This window comes from Ambystoma mexicanum, chromosome 11 (genome assembly GCF_040938575.1).
Source record: "Ambystoma mexicanum isolate Mex_15411 chromosome 11, UKY_AmexF1_1, whole genome shotgun sequence".
NCBI classification, from domain to species: Eukaryota; Metazoa; Chordata; class Amphibia; order Caudata; family Ambystomatidae; genus Ambystoma; species Ambystoma mexicanum.
Window position 1 is genome coordinate 142,050,050 of NC_090934.1, and position 16,163 is coordinate 142,066,212.

At 48.9% G+C, this 16,163-nt stretch overlaps 1 long non-coding RNA gene across 1 annotated transcript in view; it reads left to right on the plus strand.

Moving 5' to 3' along the window:
* The window catches only part of LOC138504675 (uncharacterized), a 186,179-nt gene that overhangs the window by 93,074 nt on the left and 76,942 nt on the right, over window positions 1-16,163 (plus strand). The gene's annotated exons all lie outside the window — the stretch shown is intronic.

Sequence of the window (16,163 nt, forward strand, 5' to 3'; positions counted from 1 at the left end):
AATCCCTTTACGTCCCCCACTGCCAACTTCTGTCCTGCAGTGTGTTTTTCCATTTCGTATATTCATTTACCAGCACCTCCACTTAGTGATGGGAGTCTGCACTTTATATTTTCTTTGTCTGCATGTTTCCAGGGGACGTATTGTGGTCTGACCCCTCCCCTCTCCAGAAGTGGCATCAAGTTATGTCCTTGTTTGCCCTTTGGGTCCCACACAATCGCATCTGTACACCCCTCTTCCTCTTCTCTCACGTTTACATCATCAGTTTGTCTCATATCGTATTTATCTTGTTCACCTTCCTCCCGTCCGTTTCTTATATTTTTTACTTTATCTAGTATGGGCGTGTGTGGGTGTTCTCTCAACCTTCGTCCAGGAAGGTCCCTAAGCTTCCCTGCATAAGGGGTCAGGTCACGCGGGAAGGGTGCTAAGTTAGACCGTGCAGTTGTACGTAATGAGCGTAGGGTGGTGGAGCATGTTGGGCGGGGGGGTGACGGTGTAACTGCACGTGTCTCATTAACTACTAACCCTTTATCATTCTCCTCACTTCCCTCCTCCTCTTCCATTCTCCTACATATCCATGGCGATTCTCTGTTTGTCCTAGTTATATATAGTTTATCTAAACTCTCCCTTCTGCTATCTCCCCCTTCTTCTTCCTCACTACAAAATCCTTCTATCCCTCCCCACTCCGTCTTTTCCCCTTTTATTGTTACTGTTCGTAAGTCTATTAGATCTAATTCTTCATTCCTTGCTTTGTCAGTTGTTCCCCTTTGTTGTGATGTCGTTGCTTCTTCCTGGTCTCTGTATAGGTACTTACTTACTGCGCCTCCTCCCCATTTTCCTTCTCTCTCTCCTTCATTTCTTACAACTTTACTTCTACCAATTTCTGCTCTTTCCTTTATATATTCCTCTAATGTTTTTATATCTGCTCTTTCCATTACTCTTTCTTCCTCTTTCTGTTTTTCCCATCTCGCCCTTTCTTTCTCTAGTATTTCCTCTATCAGTTTCCGTTCTTCGTATTTCCTTGTCGTTTCTGATAGCAACTTCCTTCTACATGTTTCCAGTTTTCCTTCTTCCTCTTCTCCTTCCCTTTTTTTGTCGCGCAGTGCTGCTCTTGACTCTCTGTCTGCTGCTGTTTTCACCCTTTCTGCCTCTCTCCTTTTCTCTTCATTTCGTTCCCTTATTTTGTCCAGCTCATCCTTGCTTTCTTTCCTCCTCCGTGCGCTCTCTCTTTCCTCTCTTTCTAGTTGTTTGATCAGTGTGTTCTGCTCATCTCTTAGTTCTGCTAGTCGCTCCTCCAACACCTCCTCCTTCTGTCTTAACAGCTCTTCTCCCTTTATTTTACCCTCTACCCCTATCCCCTTACTTCACTTCCTTTCATCCTCTTCCACTTTTCTCACTACCTCCTCCTCCTTTCCTGTCAATGATCCTCGTAATTTTAATAATACCTGCGCAGCTACCCACTCATCCTGCCCTATTCCAGGTATCTGTTCTTCGCTGTACCCTCCTCCTCTTGTCTGCCCTTTTGTGCAGGCTGATCCTGCTGCGCCACTCTGTCCCCCTCCCATGTAGGTACCTGTAGCCACATATGGTGGTGGGCTGTATGTCGGGTTTGAGTATCCTTCAGCCGCCCTTAATTCAACCATTCCTCGTAGTTCTGTTAGAGGATATAACCCCCCTTCTTCCTGTTTGACCACCTTCACTATGGGTATATCTTCTGACTGTTCCCGTTTTATTTCTTTTTCACTTATATTGCTATTCTTCTCTTCTCCTCCTCCTCCATTCCCCGTTCTCTTTTCATTTCCACTCTCTTTTTCCCCTTCTTCCTTTATCTTTTCTTCCTCCATTGTTCCACTCATAACAAACATTCCGTTTGGCCCTGGTCGGGACCCTTGGAACATTCTCCATAAGTTAAACACTTCGACATGGTTAGTCAACTTCTTCCCCTTGTATGTGTTGTGCAAATGAGTCAATAGCGAATGTTGGGTATATGGGTCGAAACTACCGTTAGGTGGCCATTGTGTTGTCATTTTGTTGTCCGTCCCCTGTGTCCATTCAATGCTATACTTGATAAGTTTCTCTCTATGGGGCGATAGTGTTTTGCATATGTGTTGTAGCGGGGTGGTGAGAGTGTTCCCCCACCCTCCCGATCCTGTCCCGTATGACATGGTAGCTCCTACACTCGTTGTCCCTCCCCTGGTTGATACTCGTTACCTTCCTTACACCCTATAATATATAGCCTCTGGTGTTAATCCAACAATAATTAATATCTTTCACATTTTTATATTCTTTTTCTCTTTTTCCCACCTTTACGGCCCCCTGCGGCCGAAGCGCACGCAGCCCCCTGCGGCTGCGTGCTCCTTTATTTACGTTCCTATACCCCCGCTCCACTTATTTCTTCTCCTCCCCTTCGTACCTCCCGTGGCCGGCGTTCTCCGTGCGCAGCCACGCCCCCTTCTCCTCCTTTCCCTCCCCTCGCCAATTCAGTACCGTTCGCCTCCGCTTCTGCTCTCTTTCACCTTGGAAACAATAAATGTGCCTTTTATTTGAAATATCCTATGAGAAAGCCCTACCGGTGACGTCACCGATCCTTTTCAAACTGCTAATAAATTCTTCAAAACCTTAAAATATATTTGCAATCCACTCCCATTATCCCCACAGCTGTCTTCCTGTCACACCTGGAACAAGGTAATCAACAATATAATCGGACTGCGCACGCTGCGTCGCCTCGCGTGTGATACGCCCCTCTACAGGAGGGCTTAACCAGCCAATTATCTTCCGTATTAGGCAACCAGCTAGCTACCGCCTACAGGGAAACGTCATCTACCTATCGAGTTTATTGCTCGATCAATAGGGATCCTCATCTACTCATTGATCAATAATCACCAAATCGTAGGAAACCGGCATGCACACACACCCTTATACGTGGTCGGGACCTAGGCCAATCAATGTCTCTGAGTGGCTGCACGTGATATTTTCGTGCTCCGCCCCCCTCTTTCCCGTAACGTAGTGGACTGCTCTCGCATTTGTCCGGCTACCATTCATTTATTGTCAATGCTAATTTGTCAAACCTTCGCCGCGCTCCTGTATAACACCTCACTCTTCCCGCGTTCAATTCCTCCCCCCTCCCTCACAATTTCACATTGTTTGTTGTGCGTGGCATACTCACCAAGTGCTCCTGATGGGGGGCTGTCCGACCGCGTGCACCCCTCCAAGCGGCTCGCCACCTCCCCTCGTCTGGACCACGTCTGGACACTCGCCAACCGCGGGCGGGATACTTCTCAACCGGCTCCCGAAGGCCAATATCCGGATTGCGCTGTCCGGTCTTCTCGCAGTTCCGCGATGGTCCTGTAGTCCTCAAAAGGGGGCAGCGGCAGAGGGGGCCGCGCCGCCGGGCCTCCCAGCAACAGGTGCACTCGGAAAAATAAAAATAAAAGTTGACCTCAAACAGATCTCAGCAGTGCCTCCAACTTGTCGGGGGGAAATTCTCCCGGGGCCGGCAGAGCCGTCCGCGGACCTCCGGGCAGGGAGGCCGCAACTCCTCCCGTGTATCCCAAAAATGAGTATGAGGCACACACAAGAAGCAAGGTGGTTCTGCTGTTTATTGAACAAACGGCAGGGATGGGTCAAGGAACGTACGCGTCCGTCCTGACACTCTCTCAACTCATCATGGGCTTGCAGGCCCTTTTTACCTTAGAGTGACGCGCTACTTGCGTCACCTGAGAAAGTTAGCAAAAAACCTATTGCCACTCTGGATTGGCTCCTCGAGTGGTAGGGTTAGTATAGCACACGTATAGAGAGCTCTATTAGTGGTTGAGGGTTAGTCAGGTGGTATACATGGGTTGTCCCTACAAATTGATACATGAAAATTGTTACATGGAAGCCCCTGAGGATTGGTCAGTGCTAGTGGCGTCAGTGATAGGAGCCCCATGTTCTGATTGGTCCACTCGCGAGCTCCCCAGTGTGGGACCATCGCTGTTCCCAGCTCGCAGTGCACCTGTCATTTGCAACAATGTTTCACTAGTGATATGCGTAGACAATGTAAGACTTATTCATATGCTGGAAGGCCGGTTACTCCCGCCGCTGCAAATGTCCTTTGAGACGTTTGCCTGTATCTGCCTGGCCTTTGAAGCGGGGTACCCAGGCGTCTCTCTCTCCTCCCGGATCTGGCACTCTGTCAGGTTCGGCTTGGTCACGTGAGGTGGGACCGTGTTTGAGGCATAATTCTGCACAATTAATGTTGTATTTTCCACTGTGCGCTTTACTTAATTGGGGAGGCGACCTTGATGTCGGCTTGTGGCATGTCAGTTTAGCAACATCGTGTCCTTGACTGTCTGCTTTAGCCGGGCTCATTCTGCGGGATCAGCGACTTTACTTTTACTCATTGCAATGTTCATGGAGACTCTTGCTTGAGGCCTACTTGGGCCTGGTGTATAGGTGGAACCGTTTGGTACACAGGCGCTTTAGGTTATGGTGCCGTATTGCTTTGTCCATGTTGTCGTGTCTTCATTAGGTTCTTCTGTAGTTGCACATAGGTTTAGGAGAAGCGTAAGCAAGCTTTTAGATGAGTTTGTTGTGCGTCTTGCGTTTCTGCATTTTAAGGAGCCTAAGTGAAAAATAATAAAGATGCGCGTCTGTGGGTGTGTCTGTCACCTACGTCATAGCACTGAGTATGTTCTTCGTGCGGATTGGTGTGGGAATGTCCAGTGTATATGTTGCGCGGGTATTCTGTCTGCTGGCTGGGTCGTCATGGCATCTCTAACATAGCATAGTGCTTGATGATTCAGTCGAGTCCCTCCATGCCGCAGGCGCCGGCAAGGGTATGGCAGGCTGGTGGGCACGCGGGTGGGCACATCCGTATGTTTCTGTACCAAGGTACTTGATCAGCTGGGATGTGGGCGAACTCCTCTCTTGGTGGGTGTCTGGGCCGTGATCCTCTAGTCCAAGGGTGGGACAGGACTGTTGGGAGCCGTTTTCTCCATTCTCCCACTTCACCATTTATAACTCAGAGTACTGCAGTGAAGCATGTCTTCCTTGTGGAGTGAAGGTGGCATGATTTGGAGATGTATGGTAATAGAGCATGGTCAGCTTCGGTGGGCAGGCCAGATAAGGCCTGTTGTTGAATCGTGTCTGGATACAGGTTTGAACTAACCCCTGAAATGTTTGCCCAGGCATGACCTGTTGGTGAATCATGTCTGGATACACGTTTGAAAAACCCCTTAAACATTTGTTCAGGCATGACAATTGCAACAATGGGTGACTTCCAAAAAGTTTGGATTGATTCAATCCTTTGATTCGAGCTTGGGACAACCCTTACCCACCACCCCAATTCCAGAGAAACGTGAAGTCTGGTGCAGTTAATCTGGGGAAGATTGTCTACTGTGGCAATTCATCTTTGAACATGGAAGAAGAACTGGAGAGTGGATGTGAGTAACCACTACTGCATCAGTTCCTGGTGCAAACTTCATTAACTGCAGTACATAATGATAATAATTTATATAGCGCCTTAAACCAAAGCGCTTTACAGAGCACATTGTCATGCCGCCGAGTTCCGGCGTCTATGGAGCCGCTGGCGACGCAGAACTTAGTCCCGTCCACCAGCAGCTTTCTGTCACGCCCCCTATTTCCTGGTTTCACTTTCCTTCTGTTCTCATTGGTTGAGGGCTCCGCGGCCCAGGGTTTTAACCAGCCACTTCCGGGTCACGGACGTGTCGCAACGCTTCCGGTTTCGTCCCGTTAGCCCTGAGTTGCTTGCTCGCTGTTGCTCACTACCTTGGTTACTCGTTTTCCGCCGGTTGGGTCCTCGTGCCCAGTCCGGCTCCCTTTCTGCTCATCCTTCGTTCCTCTGCTGTTTCTGCCTGCCCTTCTCTCGCTCCCTTTGCTTTGCTTCACTCGCCCGCCTCCTCTGCCCTCCTTCCAACTTGCTTACCCTCCCTCCTTCCCATCTTCACTTACCGCTCTTCTTCCTCCTGACTGTTCCGCTTGCTCCTTCCTTCTGTATGCTTCTTCCTCTCACTCTGCTCCGTCTCTTCCATGTACCAGTTCCCTGCTTTGTCCGTTGGATTTGCGCTCGCCTACCGCTCGGATAAGTTTGCTGTGACCTTCCCGTGTACCAGTCTCCTGCCTGTTCCTTCGGACTGCCTTTGCTTACTGTTTTGTTACCTCGACTTCTTGCCTCCCGTGTACCAGTTCCTCGGACCGCTTACTGGACTGCCTGTGTCCCTGGGGGTTCACTTCCACGTGTTGCCTCCAGACACTTTCTACCAGCACTCACCCTACAAGGATTCCTGGTTCCACTCCTCCAAAGCACCCGGCGATAGCACAGGGGTTTTTTGTGCCTAAGGGCTTTTTCCCCTCCGGGTCGTTCCTGGGGGAGGAGCCCCTTGGTCTCCCTTCTTGGGGGGCACGGTGGCTTCCTGGACGCCTGCAATCTTCATTTTTCCTTTCGCCCTCAGACCTTTGCCTCAGACCACGGCAAGGTGGGGTTCATGATCACCCACATGACCGGGAATGCCCTGGCTTGGGCTACCCCTCTAGTAAACCAGCCAGACCCGGTTTTACAGGACTACAATGCCTTTAAGGCTCTGATTCAACAAACCTTTCTGCGAACAGAGAGTACCTTCCTGGCCTCGGAGGACCTCCTTGACATCCGCCAGGGGAATTCTGATCTCCTGACATACATCACCGCTTTCAAACAGGTGGCAGCTGAGGCAGGTTGGCAGGAACAGGCCCAGTATGCCATATTTCGGCAAGGTTTAAGGGAGGAATTGAAGGACGAACTAGCCCGGATAGAAAGACCGGTGTCTTTTGCCGAACTCCTGACAGCTGCCCTCCGAATCGACTTCAGGATGACAGAAAGACGTCAAGAAAAGAAGAAGACCAGGTTAAGTGTACCCCCTCTCTTGGAGACTCACTCACCCGCGTCAGTGCCCTTCCAACGGATTGCTAAGGAAGAACCTATGCAGATCGGAACCACCAGAGCCCCACTCACACCTGAAGAAAGGAAACGGTGCAGGGAGAGCTCCCTGTGTATGTACTGCAGGTCTTCCTCACATCTGCTAAGAGATTGTCCAGAAGTACCACCCAGAAGGTCGGGAAACGCTCGCCCTCGGTAAACATTGGGACGCATTACCGAGGGGCTGCTCTTAGTCCCTACGCTCCTCTTTCTGTATCCTCCACAGAAACGTCTGAAGACTCCCGGTTGATGGTGCTCACAGTTTCTCTCAGAGTAGGCACCAAGGAAGTAACCACTTTAGCTCTACTCAACTGTGGAGCAGCAGGGAACTTAATGGATACCCATTGGGCAGAACGACAGGGAGTGAAAAGGATAGCCAAACGAGAAGATCAAAAGGTGGAAGGGTTTGATGGCGAACCTTTGAGCTCGGGTTTGATCACTCACACCACAGAAGCACTCACTTTGTCCATCCAACAACATATCGAAAGCATCACATTCGATATCATCAGGGGTGCTCACTTCCCCATAATCCTGGGTATCTGTTGGCTATGCAGACACAACCCCAGTATTGACTGGTCTAGAAACTTACTTCGTTTTCAGTCCTCACTATGCAAATTGGAATGCTTGCCAGAACCAAGATTCGAGACCGTCAAGACCACAAATAGCTGCGAGGTCAGAACAGTACACTGTCTCCCACACTACCTGAAGGAGTTCAACGAGGTAGCAACTGAAAAGATACCCGTCGAGCTCCCTCCGCACCGGCCTGAAGACTGTTGCATAGATCTTACCCCAGGAACACTGGTACCCTTCGGTAGGATGTTTTCACTGTCTTTGGAAGAGAAACAATACCTCCGAAAGTATTTGGACAGCAACATGGAAAACTGGCTCATAAGGCCTTCAAAGTCCCCCGCAGGGGCATCCTTGTTCTTTATTTCTAAAAAAGATTCAAAGGAGTTGAGGCTGTGTATAGATTATCACGGTCTAAACAAAGTCACCATAAAAGACCGGTATCCTATGCCATTGATCACCAATATCCTACAAGCTGTACATGGTGCCACAATATTCACCAAACTCGACCTGAGGAATGCTTATCACCTACTCCGGGTGCAGAAAGGAGACGAATGGAAGACAGCATTCCGGACTCCTTTCGGACTTTTCGAGTACCAGGTAATGCCGTTTGGGTTGGTAAACGCCCCGTCGGTATTCCAACGGTTTATGGACAGACTATTCTCCGATCTCCTGTGCCAAACCACATTGGTATACTTAGATGACATTCTGATCTACTCCCGCACTCCTGAAGACCACGTGGAACACGTCAGGGAAGTATTCCGAAGGCTCCGGAGAAATCATTTGTCTGTTAAACTCGCCAAATGTGTATTCTCAGCCTCCTCCATTCCTTACCTAGGATACATACTGTCCGACCACGGTATCTCCATGGAGCCACACAAGGTGTCCTCCATCATTGAATGGCCTTCACCTACCTCAGTCAAAGAGATACAGAAATTGCTGGGGTTAGCAAACTTCTACCGGAGATTTATCCCTAATTTCTCTCAAAAGATACTACCCATCACCTCTCTTTTAAAGAAGTCTGCAACTCCATTCAAATGGTCAACAGAGGCAGAAGACAGTTTTGGGAATCTTAAGGAAGCCTTCTGTTCTGCACCCATTCTACAACAACCAAACCAACATCTGCCCTTCATTCTAGAGACGGATGCTTCATCAGCCTCAGTAGGGGCTGTGCTTCTTCAAGAAATCCAGGGTACAGAACATCCGGTGGCTTACTTCTCAAAGACCCTAAACACCAGTCAAAGGAACTACTCGGTCATAGAGCGAGAGCTGTTAGCCATGAAGGCGGCTTGTGTAGAATGGCGCCATCTACTTCAAGGAGGAAGGTTCCCGTTCACCATTCGGACCGATCACAAGAACTTGCAGGTTCTCAAACAGTTTGAGTGCTACAACACTCGACAGGCCCGATGGGCTCACTTATTCGCTCAATTCGAATTCCACATAACCTACATCCCCGGCAAGATGAATGTTGTAGGCGATTCTCTCTCCCACCGGTGTGATTACATGCCAGAGACAGATACGCCTCTTGAACTGATGTTTCCCCAGTCCAGGACTATCAGAGTTGTTTCTAAGTTCCTTAAGGAGGTACAGGAGGAATCTGGAGGTTGCTTTGAGGTGGAAAGACATTCTAAGGATCTGGCCTATGAAATCAGGAACGGCCTTTACCTTGTCGGGGGAAAACTCTATCTACCCACACCGGCTTTCCGCAAGACGGCACTTACCTGGTGTCATGACTCCAAACTTGCAGGACACAGGGGTGTGGCCGGCACTCTCGAATACCTTCAAAGACATTTCTTCTGGCCTACGATAAGAAGGGATGTAGATCGGTATGTTCAATCATGTATCGTCTGTCTGCAGAGCAAGTCATCCCGTCAATGACCAATCGGTCTACTGGAACCAAGTGCTGTACCAAAGGGTCCTTGGAGCACGATTTCTACGAATTTTATAGTGGATTTGCCCCCGTCTCAAGGATGCTCCTGTGTCATGGTGGTAGTGGATTCATTTACCAAATTGGCTCACTTCTCCCCATTGCCTGGTGTTCCCACTGCAGCCAAGATGGCTGACGTGTTTCTCCAAGACATATTCCGGTTACACGGTATGCCTAACAAAATAATTTCAGACCGGGGTAGTCAGTACACCTCCCGGTTCTGGAAGGCACTGTGTGTCAGACTAGGTATCGAAAGAGCTCTCACTTCTGGATTCCATCCGCAATCCAATGGGCAAACTGAACGCCTGAACGGAACCCTGGAACAGTACTTAAGGTGCTTCATCAACTCCCAACAGGACAACTGGTGCACGCTACTCCCTCTAGCAGAATTCTCCTACAATAACTCCACACATTCCGCTCTGGGGTTTAGTCCTTTTTTCGGTACTTATGGTTTTCACCCTCGCTCCATTCTTCCTGTTTCGGGCCTCTCTACTAGTTTACCATCGGTAGATTCTTCCCTCTCCCTCCTTAGAGAGACACACAAGAAGGCAGAGGAAGGCCTTAAGTCAACCCAAGCTCAGTATTGCATTCAAGCCAACAAACACTGAAGACCTGTACCGGGATGGGATGTGGGTACCAGGGTCATGCTCTCCACTAGGTATTTACCTCGTTGGGTCCATCCCTCCAAACTATCTCCCAAGTACCTAGGGCCATACGAGATCATACAGAAGATCAACCCTGTGGCTTTTCGCTTGAAATTACCCAACAACCTCAAAAGGGTCCACCCTGTTTTCCATGCCTCTCAACTCAAGTCCTTTCATGCTGACACTCGGGCACGTCAGGTTAGACAGGCCCCGATTCCTCAGGGTTCTACTCAGGCGGAATATGAGGTCGCCCAACTCTGTGACTCCAGGTATCATAGAGGCAGGCTGGAATATTTGGTTAAATGGAAGGGCTACCCTTCATTGGAAAACTCTTGGGAACCCATCACACACATAAATGCTCCTGTCTTACTTCGCAAGTACCACTTCTTTCTTCCAGGGAAACCAGGGGGAGGATCTTATAGGAGGGGGCATACTGTCATGCCGCCGAGTTCCTGGCGTCTATGGAGCCGCTGGCGGTGCGGAACTTAGTCCCGTCCGCAGGCAGCTTTCTGACACGCCCCCTATTTCCTGGTTTCACTTTCCTTCTGTTCTCATTGGTTGAGCGCTCCGCGGCCCGTTGTTTTAACCAGCCACTTCCGGGTCACGGACGCGTCACAACGCTTCCGGTTTCGTACCGTTAGCCCTGAGTTTCTTGCTCGCGGTTGCTCTCTACCTTGGTTACTCATTTTCCGGCGGTTGGGTCCTCGCGCCCAGTCCGGCTCCCTTTCTGCTCATCCTTCGTTCATCCGCTGTTTCTGCCTGCCCTTCTCTCGCTCCCTTTGCTTTGCTTCACTCGCCCGCCTCCTCTGCCCTCCTTCCAACTTGCTTACCCTCCCTCCTTCCCATCTTCACTTACCGCTCTTCTTCCTCCTGACTGTTCCGCTTGCTCCTTCCTTCTGTATCCTTCTTCCTCTCGCTCTGCTCCGTCTCTTCCATGTACCAGTTCCCTGCTTTGTCCGTTGGATTTGCTCTCGCCTACCGCTCGGATAAGTTTGCTGTGACCTTCCTGTGTACCAGTCTCCTGCCTGTTCCCCCGGACTGCCTTTGCTTACTGTTTTGTTACCTCCACTTCTTGCCTCCCGTGTACCAGTTCCTCGGACCGCTTACTGGACTGCCTGTGTCCCTGGGGGTTCACTTCCACGTGTTGCCTCCAGACACTTTCTACCAGCACTCACCCTACAAGGATTCCTGGTTCCACTCCTCCAAAGCACCCGGCGATAGCACAGGGTTTTTTTGTGCCTAAGGGCTTTTTCCCCTCCTGGCCGTTCCCGGGGGAGGGTCCCCTTGGTCTCCCTTCTTGGGGGGCATAGTGGCTTCCTCCCGGGGTCGTCCCTATCTGCATAAAAAAAGGTGCGATCACGAAGAAAGGAAAAGAAGTGTTCTTGGAAGGAAGAAGAAGGTGAGGAGGAGAACTCGGAATCTACACTGTCGGACGAAGATATTACCGACCCCGGTGACACACATATTTACATACAATATCACCCAACCGAAATTGGTATTCATTTATCGACCTTGGAAAGATGAAAGGCTGAGTTAACCTTGCGGGGATTCAAACCTGTGACCTGCAGATCACACTCAAATCACAGAAGCGAGCGCTCAACCCCCTGAGCTATCTTACCAGCATACTTCAGACCACCTCAGTGAGACCAAGACTGGTGCCCTTGACGTGGTGGGAACAGCTTTGCTGCAAACGTAACACCCACTGCCACCCAAATCCTTGCTTGCCTGCCACTATCCAGAATGATGTGAAGAGCCAAACACCTGCACAGAATCAGCAATCTCATGGTCTGTCCTTCAAGTTGTGCCCTCTGATGCCATCTCTGAAGTGCCACCCGTCTTTGCTCCCTGATGCCAGTGGCCTTTGCAAAGCACAGATCAGGACTTCTCTCCAGTCTCTGAATATAGCTTTATATCATTTGATGGAAACAACTCCAGGGTTTTGCAAAGTGCGGCTCTCCAGATATTTGCTATGCTGGCTAGGGCAGATGGGATTTGTAGTCCAAAACATCTGGACAGCCAAATGTTATGGACACCTGAATAAATATATCCAAATGCGAGGTACGATCTGCATTATTGCCTATTTCTTTGTCCTGATCATGGCTCTGAAGATCAAAGAAATCAGGGCAGCGAGTTCTTACAGTGGAGCTGAGTGAAACCCAACCGCGAAGGGCCCAGCACGTACCCCTCACTCAGCAGCTGGACAACCTGAATGTGTAACTCACATCATTCTTCAACTTTAAAGTCCTATTTATAGTGTTGTCTGCCGTGCAACTAATGTGCTATTACCTGGCTATAAATCCCACACCCTAATGTGGTTCCAATTAAACTGGGAGTGGTCTGACATCCTCTCAGAGAAGCCCTTTCACTCACCACAGAATATGTAGTCCAAGGTTAGCCATCAACTTAATGTGACCTCACCCCTTGGCCCCACTGCCAATGGTTGGGAGCTAACAAACACATCCATGTATAAAGTTGGAACGTTTTACTTTTTAACCCTACCCCCAAAACATGGAAATTTAGTGAGATAAACAAATTACTCTGTGAGATCATTGCTACATTCAAAGTGTTAACACAGCTCCCTGTATTCCTGACAGTCCCACTCCCCTGGGTGAGCAAAGGAGGCTGAAGGAACACGTGTTTTGCCTGGTTAATTCCTGCACACCCCCTCTCTCCCACGCTGTCACCCTGAGGGTGATTCTGTTCTGTCAGCACTCTATGTTTTGTCTCTGGCAGCGAAACCTGCTGGCAAACTCACAAAAAGAGATACAAACAGAGATGTGGGTCACCTGGAAAGACAGCTGCAGGTTAGAGCTGGGGGAGGATTGGGTCTAGGAGAGGCTCGGGCTGGCCTGGGTCAAATGCCTGATTCTAGCTCGGACTGAGATTTCAGCCAGTACATGGCCAAAACACGTGCCGAGCCTCACACCACCCCAAAAGTGGGGAACAAAAACATTCCACCGTGCTGGAATTCAAACCCTGGAGGGTGAGCACAACAGTCGTTACCACGCTGAGCTATCTTGGTAGCATAGCCATTTCTGAATTTTGCATCCCTGTATACCTGACCACCACCCAAAGAGAACGCTCATCAGTGGCAGTGCAGACAAGAAGGGCTACTTCCAATCACTGTGGGGGGTCGGAGGGAAGGGTAGGGGGGGGGCTCCATGGCTGAATGCTCTTTCTACAAATAAGCAATCTCCGTCCACCCCAACCCACATCCAGCATCCATGCACTGGCAGAAGCCTACGGCCACCATTTAGGACAAAACTGAACTCCGCCATCAGCTATAGCCTTTCTACATGCCCTCATCTACTGCATAATAATCAATCACCCTACCCCCCAGTACACCAAAAATTTCATGCCCATTGCTCCAACTCCTCCCAGGGCCACAACTGGTGCTAATACATCAGATGCGTGCTGCTGTGTTTCAACATCGGTGAGCGCCACCTTTACCATTTGCTATCTAATACACTCTTGTAATGTCAGCAACGAGCCATAGAGCTCACATTTCTAGTCACATGGCTAGGTCACATGCATGTGCATATGACCCGCACTAATAAAGGTGCTATCAATGTTGGTCAGAAATGCAAGCGTTAAAGGGAGTTAACATCACCCTTCACAAGACAATGAACTGAGCCGCTCAACCCTGGTGATGCTCCCGTGTAGATAATGTGTACAGGAGCATGCTTACATAAGTATGTTTATATTTGTGTTCCAAACTAACCCACAAGCTCAGTGTGAGCTCCAACCGTTAATGTAACACATGCAGGGCTCAAGTCGTGGGTACATGCGGGGGGGACTTAGTCCACCCACTTTATTCAGAGGGGGGACTCAGTCCCCCCAGCTAAAACGAGAAACATTGAATGCTTTTTTTCAATTTATTAATTAAAGCCGACTTCGGGGCTCAAACCACAGTCGTCAGGTTTGTCAGCCAGACACTTCACCACTGCACTATATAACCAGATGAAAAATAACGAACAACTAAAGGTGAAATGTCCCATTTCCCAGGGAATACATTTGTATTGGTGCTTGAAGTTTAAACCATGCACAACTTTTAACGGCTTCAAAAACACTATTGGAATAAAGTATCCTCTCTTGGTTTTGTGTATGTGTTGATTTTAAGAAAGGCAAATGCCATTCGTCCTGGGTAATTTGGGTGGTTATGCAAAGCCAATTTAATGAAATGTGCATATTTCACCTTCATATGCTAATTTCTGGCGACGTCACATCGCATTGCGTTTGTTGATGAGTCCCCCCACTTTAATTTTTAGGACTTGACCCCTGAACACATGCCACCTTAAATTTGTTGTGTGATTTCTTTGTTTTACCCTCGGCATGGGAGTTGTAATGTCAGCAAAGAACCATAGGGCTCATGCTGAGTCACATGTCTATGGTCAGATGCGTGTGCATGTGACCCGCATTAATAAAGGTGCCCAGCGGTCTCCTGCTCAGCGGTTATAAACCAAGCCGGTGTCTGATTGGTCATTGCCGCTACGAGCGGCTCCTCAACAATGGGTCCATGCGCCTGCCCTGCACAGCATCCTCACACGGTGGGGGCAGGAGACCCAGGCCCCCTAACATACACCAAAAAAGCTGTGTAAATAATGCACTTTGTGCTCATGTACACCACCACCCCCCTGCAAAGAAAGAGGTTGAAGCATGGAGGGCAGAGTGGATGTATGGTGATGGAGTGATGGGGGCACAAGTGGATACACGATTTTGGTTATGTTGCTACTGCCAGACCAGTTGCAGGACCCAGAGGAGCTCTTAAGGCTGACTGCCACATTGCATTATGCCAAGAGTATTTCAGGATGGCCAAACAAAGCTAAAAACACACTCATTTTCCTTAACATGTTTCTATGGCTCTCAGTTTGGTTTAATATGTAATATGTGCACTTCTCAAACCATCCATGTAAAGCGAAGTAGTTTAGAAATTTAGAACCAAACATGAACACGTTGGTTCCAACTACAGCTGAGTTGATGTGGTCACGTGTCTAAAGGGCGTAAACTCTTAAGTTTGTGATCCTGGGCAAATGGTTCATCTTTTCAGCTGTGTTCATGTGGTCAAGTCTCTAAAGGATGTAACCTCTTAAGTTTGTGATCCTGGGCCAAATGTTGTATCATTCTGTGTGCCTTGTGTACCAACATGTGTATGCCAGGTATGGTTTCTGTTGTGTGAGCGAGGGTGTCAGGACATCGGGTATGGGTCATGTGTTGTGGGAGCTGGCTAGTCATGGCACCAAGTATAGGTCTTGTTTTGTGGGAGCTGGCTAGTCAGGGCACCAAGTATGGGTCTTGTGTTGTGGGAGCAGGATAGTCAGGGCACCAAGCATGGGTCTTGTGTTGTGGGAGCAGGATAGTCAGGGCACCAAGCATGGGTCTTGTGTTGTGGGAGCTGGCCGGGCAGGGCACCAAGTATGGGTCTAGTGATGTGAAGATGCAGGGTCCCAGGTATTATGTGTCTAGTGTTGTGTGCCAAAAACATACTTAGGGGACAATCAATGGGTCTCAAACCTAACAATACACACCAATATATTATCGCACAAAAATGATCAGGTAAGCGATTCAGTCCACTTTAGAGATGCCTTCTGTGTAACTTTAAGATTACTTGCCCTCCAACCAATCACTCTATTCCGTAGTGAGGTGACTAGCCCTAGACAACCCCTGGGAGCTGCTTATCTAGGGGTTAGGGGATAAATCACAGTCACTAATTTGATCATATGAAAGGCACAACTTTATGATTTTGAACCAAACTTGTGTGCTTGGCCCCTTGCAGGTGAAATCTAATTGCCGTATTCTTTTTCCCTGGCTTGGCAATTAAAAAGACAAACAAATAAAAAAATATGTATAAATGAAATTACTCTCATCGGTTAGTGAACCAAACTTGATCACTTCCCCAACATGACACTACATGTAATGATGTTCTCAGAGTGTCATGTCTATTTCGCAAGTGTTGTGCTATCCACTTGAGTACACCTTTGTGCCATCCCACTGGTTCTTTGCTTATAAAAGGTCTAATGCAGATGACCGGTTTCAGTGGCATAGGGATTAAACCACTTTCTTCATGGCCACAGCAATC